Raw genomic sequence first — 12,004 nt, 5'->3', positions numbered from 1 at the left:
AGTAGATTATGACATGAATAAGATAAGTTGCCTTAAGGATGTGGCTAAGAGATGCCAAAAGCATCTGAAGTATAAGGGACAAATCTGGGTGAGTAGCTGGATTAGGGGCAGGGATAGTTCAGGAAAAGATTCTTAGGACAAGTACAGAGGGCTCTGGGGGCAGTGGAGCAGCACTCAGGAGGCAAGGGCAAGTGTCTATCTGTGAGCTGAAGTCAGCCTCATCTATAGAGCAAGTTTCAGGATGATAGCCAAGGCTACACAGAGAAACCCTGTCTTGAGAAGTAGATACAACAAACAAAACATTTAGGAAGGAAGAGTTTGTTTGGGTGCACAGGTTAAGCATACAATCCATTAAGCCACTATGTTTGGAAAGTCAAGTCATGGCAGCAGAAGTTTGAGACAGCTGGCCATATGTGTGCATCATCCTGAAGCAGAGAAAGTAATAAACTAACTTTCTGGTTTTTATACAATCAGGGATCCCATTCCATTTACCAGTGCTACCCGCTGTTAAGGTGTGTCTTCCTGATTCAACTAATCTACACAATCCCTCACAGACATGCCGAGAGGCTTGTCTCCTAGGTGACTCTAGATCCTTCCAAGTGACAACATTAACGTATACATTAACGTATGCATATATAGCTATACATACGTGTTATGCAAGCACTTTACCATTGAGCTACATCCCCAGCTCTCTCTTGATGAAATCAGAAACCATCTCATGAGCACACAAATTAAGCTGCTTCTCTGTCCTTCCCATAGTTTCTTCATACTATGTTGTATGTCATGATAGCACCTGCTGAAGGGGCTTCAGATGAAGCACATATTTTTCCTGTCCCATGAGTTTGCATGTTGTTGATTCACTGAACATGAACTTGTTGCCATAGCTCTAAATTGAAGAGGTTTCTCAAGCACATCTGTTAGGCATGCAGCACCCTTCCTATATTGGAATCAGCAGCCAGCACCTCAGCATGATGCTGGAGGCTGGTTAGAAATAGAAAAACAGAAAACATGGTATATAATAGGAGGCAGTAATGACAGATATTCACAATGAGAGCTGGGACAAGCAATGACCATGTCCCCCTAATTCAGTTCACCTAAAACTTTGCACTGAGCAGCTTGAAGATTTTGCTACTCTGTACGTGTCTGCAAAAGACTATAATGTCCTGAGTACTGTTTTGGGGGTGTTGAGCTTAGGGTTCTTAGATGATCCTCACTAACAAGATCCAGGCATCTGGATCTCTGTGAGTTTACGGCCAACCTAGTCTACATACAAAGTTCCAGGCCTGGCAGAGTTGAAGAGTGAGACCTCGTCTCAAAACCAACAAGCAAAAAAAGTAATTGTTTAAGAATTCCCATCCTGTTCAGATTTTGAACTTATACTGGTTTTTATACATTTTTCACTGTGCTATATGCCTGCAAGTGACATAGAACAGTGTGTGTCACATGTGCAGTGTTTAAGGCACATGTGTGTCTTAAGAGTCTTGTCTGATTCTGATTCAGAGGCACAAGGGGCTCAACACTGTCTCTAGTGACTCCATGTTGAGTAGCAAGGCTGTAAAAAATATGCTTATAAAACCAGAAATAGTGCTGTAGGCATAGGAAAAATAGTAAACTCCCAACAAAGTAAGAAATTACTTTAGAAAAAAGTTATTTGTGAGTGTGGGGTTGGCTCAGTGGATAAATTACTTGCCTTGCTAGCTCAGAGACTGAAGTTCAGATCCCCAGAAGCCACATAAGCTGGGTGGAAGAGAGCACATCTGCAATTTTAGTGCTCAGAAGGCAGAGACAGAAGCTGTCCAGACAAACTGGTTAGGCCAACTAGTTACATCTATCACAGCAGGAAGAGAATGGGAACCTTTGTCAAATTTGCATGAAAACTCCACTGGACTGGCTGCAGCTCTTAAATCAATTATCACTTAAAAGAAATGAAAGTATCTATCTCATTTGAACAGAAAAAAACCTAGCTGACTAATGAGAGAAGGACCTAGCTTCTACAAGAGCAGTGTGTACTCTTAACACTTGAGATTTAATTTATGACTTTTTTTTTTTGAGGCAGGGCCTTACCATGTAGCCCTGGCTGGCCTGGAACTTACTATGTCTTATATGGTCTCCAACCCAGATATCTGTCTGCCTCTGTATCTCCAGTGCTGAGATTAAAAGCACGAACTACCATGTTAGCAATATAGCCTTTTGAAAAAATGGAATTATCAGCCATGCATGGTGGCACACACCAATAACTCCAGCTCTCAAGGGACACACAGAGAGAGAATGACTAAAATTAAAACAAGGATAAGTAAATACATAAATAGAATAAAAATTTAAAAAGAAAGAGGATGGGAGATACAGCTCAGTGGCAAAGGGTTTGCAGAGGGCCACTTCTAAAATTAAGTTCTAAATGTTTTGAGAGGCTCAAAAATCAACTAAAAGTTTATCTTTAAGTGGCATTGGCTGGGTTACTGCGTTGACCCCACCCTCCGGGGGCACACAGCTCGTACCATGTATGTATGTCATACACTGCGCACATTTAAAAACTGCACACGCAGTTCTATAAACTGAGAGAGTGACTCTCCAGATTGAATGTTCCACATTATTTGGTCCTTAAGTGAAGCAATGAGGACAGAGGTGCAGATCAGCTTCGGCAGTCTGGAGCTTGCTAGGTAGGGATGACACATGACGTCAACACCACAGACCCCGCTGAGCAGTTCAGGAGGAGCTTTTCCATGAACCAATCACTCACATCATGCCCCAGCAGCCTCCCCTCTAAGCATTTCCTTTCTTTTCTGTACCAGACTTTGTTGGGATAAGCCCCAAATAAATGGTCTTTCCTGGCGAGGAGGATGCTGTAAGGGAACAAAAGAGAAGAAAGAAGATGAGAAGACGAACTAGGAATACAATAAATGGAAAGGCTTTGGAGGTAACTGCCCCGTATTTTATTCAGTGTACCACATCAAGGGAAAGAAATGTTGGTCATGAGACATATTTTAGTTGAGTAACAGTTTAGAAGGCCTACATTATTTATAACCTCCATCAATAGTTCACTAAACTCCAGTGGACATGGTGTACTCCTTTCATCCCACCAGTGGGAGGCAGAAGTAGGCCAATTTCTCTGAGTTCCAGGGCCTGAAGATATTGTTCAGCAGTTAAGAGCACTGCCTGCTCTTCCAAAGGTGCTGAGTTCAATTCCCAGCAATGACATGGTGGCTCACAACCATCTGTAATGAGATCTGGTGCCCTCTAGAGGAAGAGACCTGGTCAGTCATCTTCATCAACTTAGATCATAAAGCCCAATATGAACAGGCTCGGGGGGGGGGGGGGGGGGGGGGGGGGGGGAGGTATGTCCAGGAGAGTTCCAGGCAAGTCAAGGGTACATAGCAAGACCTTGTCTCAAAAAAGAAAAGAAAGAAACAAAGGAAGGAAGGAAGGAAGGAAGGAAGGAAGGAAGGAAGGAAGGAAGGAAGGAAGGAAGGAAGGAAGGAAGGAAAAGAAAGAAAGAAAGAAAGAAAGAAAGAAAGAAAGAAAGAAAGAAAGAAAGAAAAAGAGAAAGAAGGAAGGAAGGCAGGAGAGGGAGGACTCTGTTGGACACTGATAAGAATTAGGTCATGCTGCATAGCAGTAGGTTTTAGTCTAAGGTTGAGACTGTCTGCATCTATGAAGCTGAAAGATTCATCGTATTCATTAACCCATACAATGTTCTGTGGTCTCTCGGCCAAAAACGTTTTTCGTTACTGAGTTTGTTGAAGTGAAATTCGTGCCCAATTAAAACGATGCTATTATACCTTTCAAAGGAACCTAATTACAGATCTTATGTTCCTGAAAGTATGAAGGTGACAAATGACTAGCAATGCGGCTGTTGTCGACACCGTAGAATTATAAATACAGCCAATGGCTCACTGGGGCAAATATTTCTGAAGCCCGAATAGCTACAAGTAACTTTCTTTCTAAATAGCTGTCCTTTTTAATAGCCCAAGGCCACAATATCACATTTTCTAAGAGAATAATAGAGCATACACAGAGCAGAAAATCCACATGGGTGTTTTTCTTGCGGCCATTGTGATAACAAGCTAGCTTTAGCTACCATGCAAAGGCAAGAAATCACCACCTCACAGACATGCAATTTTAAATTAAAACTATAGTATAGTATTCAAATTGTTGCAGTGTTCATGCTTGAGTTTTCATGGTTTGAATGTGAAATATCACCATAGATTCATATGTTTGAATACTTGGTCCCCAGCTGGTGGGGCTGTTTGGGGAGGTTTAGAACGTGGAGGAAATGGAGCTTTATAGGAGAAAGTAGGCCAGTGGGGATGGGGATCACAGCTTGGTCCTGCTTTCTGTCTGGTCTCTGCTTTCTAATCTGCAAAGACATGAGGAGGTGGGGAATCATAGCTACACTCTCTCACAGCCATGGAGATGATTGCCCCCATGCCTTCCCAAATGATGGCATATATTCCCTGAAATTATGAGCCAAGGCGGGGCATGAAGATGCAGGCCTCTAAGCCCAGCACTCAGGAGGCTGAGTCACATAGCTAGATCTCAGTGAGTTCAAATCAAGCCTGTTCTACACATTGCATTCCAGGCAGCCAGGGTTATAAGAATGCCATTTTCCCCACTTATCTTCGCTTTAAGGAATATGTGTGTGTATGTGTGTGTGTATATATGTGTGTGTGTATACATATATATATACTCTGTATATTCTGTATACATGGAATAAATATGTACATAAGATATATATGAATCTATGTATCTCTATATAAAATACATTATATATAATATATTCCTCTAAAGTTTAATTTTAACATGCATATAATTTAATTTTATTTGTATATAATGTGATATGTACATGTATATAATTTAATTTTTATGTATACATATTTAATATGTGTATAAGATGTATATATTTCTCTAAAGTTTAATTTTAAAATTATTTCCTTGGTCATTCCTTTCCATGCAAGTATTTGTTATCTCTTACCCTTAATATATCTTGAAATTAACTCATGGGTATAAACTCAAGAATATCTATGCAAATGCTCTGCAGTGCTCATGGAAGCAACATATGGATTTGACTATGCACACTCCTCAGCCAGACTTGGTGGAGCAGCAGTAAACAACATTCAAATACAAGGAACAGTGAGTTTTTGCTGTTCTGTAGGAGTAAAAATGTACATGGTTACTTTAACAGTCTAACATAAAACTTAATATTTAAAATACAAAACACTATTTTTAAACTCAGTATAGTTTTTCTGAACACACAACTAATTCTCCATACATTTGTGTTTGTTGCCCGGAGCTATAATTTAGTTCTGCCCCCCTAAACAATCTCTCCCTTCATATACCATACCTCTAAATCTATCCTACATGAGTTCAGGCTATTTATATAACATAGACCATTCTCTGTTTAATTTGCCAATCTAAGCCTTGCTTCATTTAAAAGAGGCACTGGAGGGAATAAATCATGGAAACGGAACTTGCTCCCCAATTTCATGTGTGGGCAGATAGAAAGACATCTGTGCAGCAGGGATCCGGGAACTGGGGCATTCCACTTGCTCTTGTTTTTCCAAGGGTGAAAGAAGAGACGAGTGTAACCATGGAAATGTTCCCTCCAAAAAAAACACAGGTCTTAAACAAATCTCCATTGCCTAGAAAACACAGGAAGCCAGGAGTTCCCGCTTTCAGACAGAGAACTCAGCATCACCATGACAAACGGTAGCTGGCAGGGATTCCTCTCCAAGACAGAAAGACCTGTCTGTTTCTGATACAGCCTTTTGCTTTCAGTGTGGGCAAGATGCTTTTGTTCTACTCAATTAAATGTTTGTTAACAACTGTGAAAAATGAACCAAATGTCTAAATTTTTCTTTTAAAATTATTGTCATTATCATTATTATTGATAATGCCATGCCATGGTACATGTGCAGGGGTCAGAGGTTAACTTTCAGGAATTGATTCTACCCTTCTACTGTGGGATCTGGGGTTCAAACTCAAGCCATCAGGCTTGTGAGAAAAACACTTTTACCTGCTGAGTCATCTTGTTGGCCCTCAAATTTTCGTAAGTATTGTTCAATGTGTAGATTCAGTCCCTATCTGTTGGATACATTTAAATCCTAAATTTAGACTGGATAAGTCTTATGGTTGAAACAGGGGTAGTCCTACAATGGACATAGATCTTTTTTGGTCTAAATATAATGAAAACAATTAAGATTTGGAAAAATTCATGAAAAACCTAAAGCCACTTTAGTCAAAGAAGCTCAAGTATTCTGAAATTAATAAAACAATTATTACCATATGCCTGTCATGCTAAGTACTGTCAAATGCTAGGGAAACAACTGTTGATAAAAATAGACAAGATGCAGGCCGGGCGGTGGTGGCGCACGCCTTTAATCCCAGCACTCGGGAGGCAGAGGCAGGCGGATCTCTGTGAGTTCGAGGCCATCTTGGTCTAGAAGAGCTAGTTCCAGGACAGGAACCAAAAGCTACTGAGAAACCCTGTCTTGAAAATCCAAAAAAAAAAAAAAATAGACAAGATCCTTGATGTTTTACCACTTGTATCTATCTAATTTAGTAGAAGAAAGAATTATACAGGGAAGGTGGATAATCATAGGAGTATGAAAATGTAATCATAAAACTCATTCTTTTGTACAAACTTGTAAAAACTTAATTTAAAAAGAAACCGTTATCTACAGTATTGTTTTAAGTGTGACAGGGAAATGGAACAGGGCAATAGGATGCTTGTAAATTAGGAATGGGAAGTGACCTCAGACTGGATGGTCCCTGAAAATGGGTCCTTGAGCTAAGACCAAGGGCTAGAGGGGTGAACCATGTTAAAAAAAAAAAAAAGAGGGCTCTGGAAAGAGGAACAAAAAACACAGTGGGTTTTGAAACAGGAGTAAGCTCCATGAATTTCTGGGGAAGATAGTGGCAAAGCAGACACACGTGAAGGAAACAGCTCTACAAACTTAAGGAACACAAAAGAAAACAATCACTTTCATTAGCATTTTATGATTTTTCATCTAAGATAGAGATGGTTGAACCAACTAATTTTCTGACTTCCACTTATAAAGCAGATATTTTAAAATAGAAATGGATAGGATTAGATTTATTAATTGTGCTTCAGTAGATAGAAAGGTAAATGACTAGTAAAAATATAAGCACAACAGATTGAAAAAAAGAATCTAGTCAATAAAATTGTACATGTGAAGAAAACGATATTAAAATTTAACAAAGGCAATGTAGTAACTGTAAGGAGAAATATCAATTACCACAATCAAGCTGTGAGAATTAAAAGAAGGTAAATTAAAACTGAACATAGTGGTGGATGCTTTTAATGCCAGCATTTGGGAGGCAGAGGCAGAAGGTTCTCTGGGATTTTAAGGCCAGCCAGAGCTACATAGTGAGATCCTGTCTAGGAAAAGCAAAAACAAACAAACTCCTAAACCAGAGCAAAACAAGAGACGGTGAAACAAACCTTCAATATTATTATTTTTCATTACTCATTTAGAAAGTTTTAAAATGTGCCCAAATTAAGATGTGGCAATTGAGATCAATTAATTAAGATTAATATAGTACTCATTTATTTTATGAACTTTAGGAGGCATATGAACAAATTGGTCAGTATATAAATGTATGTGACTTAGCTAAAAAACACAAGTGACCACTGAGTAATGGCCAATTCTTTGCAGAGACTTCCTAAAGTAAAAAGAGTCCATCTAAGATTGACAGGCTCAGAAAGCACAAATAATCTTTCCACATTACAAAGCCCTTAAATCATTCTTCTACAATTCAAATACTGACTACTGACTCAGAACCAAACATTTAATCAACAGATTATCTCTGATATCTCAGTCCTCAGGAAATAATAAAACCTACAGTAGAGCATATAAGACAACCCAGGGATGAAGGAAAATGGTAAGTGTGTGGTATGTTTCCCGTCTTTGAATATTTCCATTTTCACAAGATAGGCCAATGGCTGTTGAGATTGATTACATGATAAGAACAAAATCATACTGGTCCTTTACTGCCCTCTGATGGAAGACGCACACAGATACACAGAAGCTTCCACCGGTAACTGTAGGTTCGTTTGTTAGCCTTACATGTAGATGTTTTAGAACAACGCACATAAGACATATACGGATTACAATGAGTGTTTGTAGAACTGAGCTGCAAACTTTACTGACAGTTGATGTTTACTTAAATGAGTAATCACTCCATAAGATAATCTTTGCAGAGGCTGGTAAATGGATCAGCAGGTAAGAGCCCGAGCTGCTCCGGCAGAAGACTGAGGTTGGGTTCCTAGCATCCATGTGGCAGCTCACAACAATCTATAGCTCCATTTCCAGGGGAACTAATGCCCTCTTCTGGTCTCCACCAGCAACCCATAATCATTAACACACAGACATACATGAAGGCAGACATTCATACACATAAAGTAGAAATAAATAAATCTTAAAAAATCTTTGTAGCATATAAAGTCATACATATCACATTATTTGATATTATATTAAATTATATCATGTAGCTAACTTATACACTGTCTTATTTAAACCAAAGGGGGAGGTGCTGTAAGAACGCCTTCAGCCAGTAGCTTTTAAGATACCAGCACATTTGGGCGTGGCCTCTTATATTATGAATGCAGCCATAAAGTGCATGCTTGCTCTCTCTTCTAGCTGGCTGCTGGATTCGGTTCCTGTTCCCTGCTTATGCAGAGGACTATGATCTGTGAGTCTACCCCTAAATAAATAACCCTCTATTATACTCAATTCTGAGCTAGTGTGGGATTATTTTGTATCTTCCATCATCACTGAGGGCTCTCAACTTCATCAAATGATTAGCCTATTGATGGGTTCACAATTAGATGGGCTGGCTGGAGGCAACAGAAACTTAAGAGGCAAAGCCCAGGTGACAGAAGGGGACTTGAGGGCTACATCTTGTTCTTGCCCATCCCTTGCCTGTCTCTCCCCACTGCCTTTCTCTCCTACTTCTGACTACAGAGGGATAAGCAGCTTTATTCTAGCATGTTTCCTCCACCCTCCATGTCCTGCCTCACTGCACACCCAGGAACAAGGAGCCAAGGACTGCATCCTGAAATCCATGAGATTCAATCAGAATAAATCTTTCCTACTGAATCAATTTCTTGGCTTCTTTCTATGACAAAATATCTAACAAAAGTAACTTATGGAAAGGAGGAAGAAAGGAAGGAGGGGAGGGAAGGAAAGAAGGGAAGGGTTGGTTGCAGCAAAGACATGGCAGCAGGAATCTGAGGCAGCTGGTCACATTGCATTATGCAGCCAGGAACTAGAGAGAGATAAATCTTTGTGCTTAGCTTGTTTTCTCATTTTCATTCGGTCCGAGACCTCCGCTCATAGAATGGTGTCACTCACATTTAGGGTGAGCTTTCCCACCTTTATTTACCTAGTCTAAACAATTCCTTATAGGCATGTCTTGAGACCTGTTTCTATAGTGATGATAAATATTGTCCAGCTGCCAATCAAAATACACATTTCCTTTAACTGACTACCCCAGCTACAGTCCAGTGTTTTATTAGGAAAACAACAGATTGTTTTTAGGAAAGTACAGGAAAGATGAGTTCACATGTATATCAGGACCAGAGGAAAGCTACCATTCGGATAAGAGGTCTCATGGAACTGATGCTCAAGAAAGACAGTGTCTGAAGTATGAGCTGTAGTCACGACGAAGAGAAATTTGGGCAGGAGGAATAAGAAAAACTCTAGACCTCCAGGGAAGAAAAAGTAGAGCATATTTGAGGATTACCACGAACACACACTCTTGCTTCACTGAATTGTGCCTGAAAGCAGAGACTGACATCAGCAGGGCTCAAATCATCAAGGCCGGGACAAGGCATGTTAAAAAGTTTGAGTTTATTCGAAGTGTTCTTTTCCAGGCACATGGTTTGCAGCTAGAGAATGGCATTGTACTTTGACAGTGTACTCTGGTTTCTGGGTGGGAAAGAATTTGGAGCAAAGCAAAGACAGAAGTAGAAAAGTCAGAGGAGAGATAACTGCAGGAATGATTGAACACTGTATTAGGGTTCTCTACAGGAGCAGAACAGATATACATGGGATGTACTAGAGTGGCTTACAGGCTATGGTCCAGCTAATTCAACAATGGCTGCCTACCAAAGGAAATTTAAGAATCCAGTAGTTGCTCAGTCCACGAGGCTGGGTGTCTCTAAAGGTCTTCAGTACACACCAGAATACTGAAGAAGTCGGCTGTACTGTCAGTGAAGAAATGGACTTGCCAGCAGGAGCACAAGAGGAACAAACAGGCAAAGAGCAAGTGCTTCCTTCCTTCTTCTGCATCCATTATATAGGTTATCACCAGAGGTGTAGCCCAGGTTTATGGTGGAGCTTCCCACCATAAATAATCTGGAATCTAGGGTGGGTCTTCCCACTTCTAATTATTTAATTGAGAAAAATTCCTCACAGGTGTACCCAGTCACTCGGGTTTTAGTTAATTCCAAATGTAGTCAAAGTGACAGCCAAGGACCTGTATGAGGTTCTCAACAAACTTTGGCCTGTTAACGTTCCCTCACTGTGGGGTGGAGGTAGGGGTGTCATTGAACCTTCAACTGAGGTTCCAGCCACTCCTTCCCTAATTGCCCCAAGTACTTCCTGCACAAAATTCTGCCCCAGAATTCCATGTCCTTGGAGGAGACAGAGGGTAGAAGGTGAATAATGAAGAAAGGACTCCAACCTCGCAGCTTTCAGGAGAATGTCACCCATGCCCAGATGAGACTTATCAGCATTTTGGGGGGTAATTCGCACTTATCACATATGCTCCAATAAGTAAACCCAATAAACTAATTGGTTTCCAAGCTAGACTTGGGTGGAATCATTTCTTTGCTTGGTTGTTGGTGCTCTATGTGGGGAAAACAGACACATTCTTTTCTCAGGAAAACTAAAGGCCAAGATTCACAAGACCAAGGTGCTTAAATTGAGAATGTGCTACTGGAATTTGGGGAGGCAGATAAATTCACCGTTTTGGTGGTAAAATGAATAGTGCTTGCTGATACTTGATGATAATCCTGAAGAACTTGATGATGACTTATTTAAACAGCTGATGAATGAAGCTGGAATGTACTGAGGTAAGGAAGACAGGAGACAATTCAGCAGAGAGAAAGAATAAAGTTTTAGCCAAGTTCCATGCAATCTTCCTTCCCTCTTGGTTCATTTATTTGATTTTTGAGATGGGTTTCTTTTGAGGGCCAACCTCAACAAAAAAACACTTCTTGCCAGGGTAGAGGCATGGGAAAATGAAGATACAAGACAGTAATGGGAGGGAGTTTCAGGGATTTTTCAGATCCTGAAAACCACCCGCATTTATTTTTCCACAGCTTTTATATGAAACGTAAACTGGGGGAGAAGGTAACAAAGGCTTCTTAACATGACAGCACGAGACTTCCCATCATCAGCATTCTGTTGCTTAGGTAGCAGGATGACTTAAGTCATGGTTTACTCATGCACACTTGGTCCCATAGGCAGAAACACCCCAGGTAATCTCATAGTTAAAGTGGAAGGGGCAGAAGTACATTGGCATATCCTGATCACCTGTCAGGATGGTGCTGAGTTTTCTTAACTTCAAAAGAGCCAAGCAACCACCTCCTGAGTTATAAGGTGCAAATTACTCCTGTTAGTCTCTCAAGTTCTCTGACCATCAGACAATGCTGAGAAATGGGTCTGCATTTCTCGGCTCCCACAGGTTTCAGGTAGGCCAGGTTGGCCCCTAATTCACTCTGTAGCTTGGGATTATCTTGAGTTTCTGATTTTCCTACCTTCTTCTGCTAAGTGCTGGGCAAAGTGATATGCGCCACCATGTCAAGTTTCAGTAAAAGATTCCTATAAGTCAGTCAATAAATATATATAAAAAAACCTCAACATATAATTGAAAAAAATAGTGGAAAGACATGTGTTGTGGGATTTCAACCCCTTTGGCCAATGGCTTTTGGGGATTATGATTCCTAGGGTGTGGTCTTGTCTGTGGACAGGACAAACAA

Source organism: Microtus pennsylvanicus, chromosome 4 (assembly GCF_037038515.1).
Source record: "Microtus pennsylvanicus isolate mMicPen1 chromosome 4, mMicPen1.hap1, whole genome shotgun sequence".
Taxonomy (NCBI): Eukaryota; Metazoa; Chordata; class Mammalia; order Rodentia; family Cricetidae; genus Microtus; species Microtus pennsylvanicus.
Note: the sequence above shows the minus strand (reverse complement) of the source record.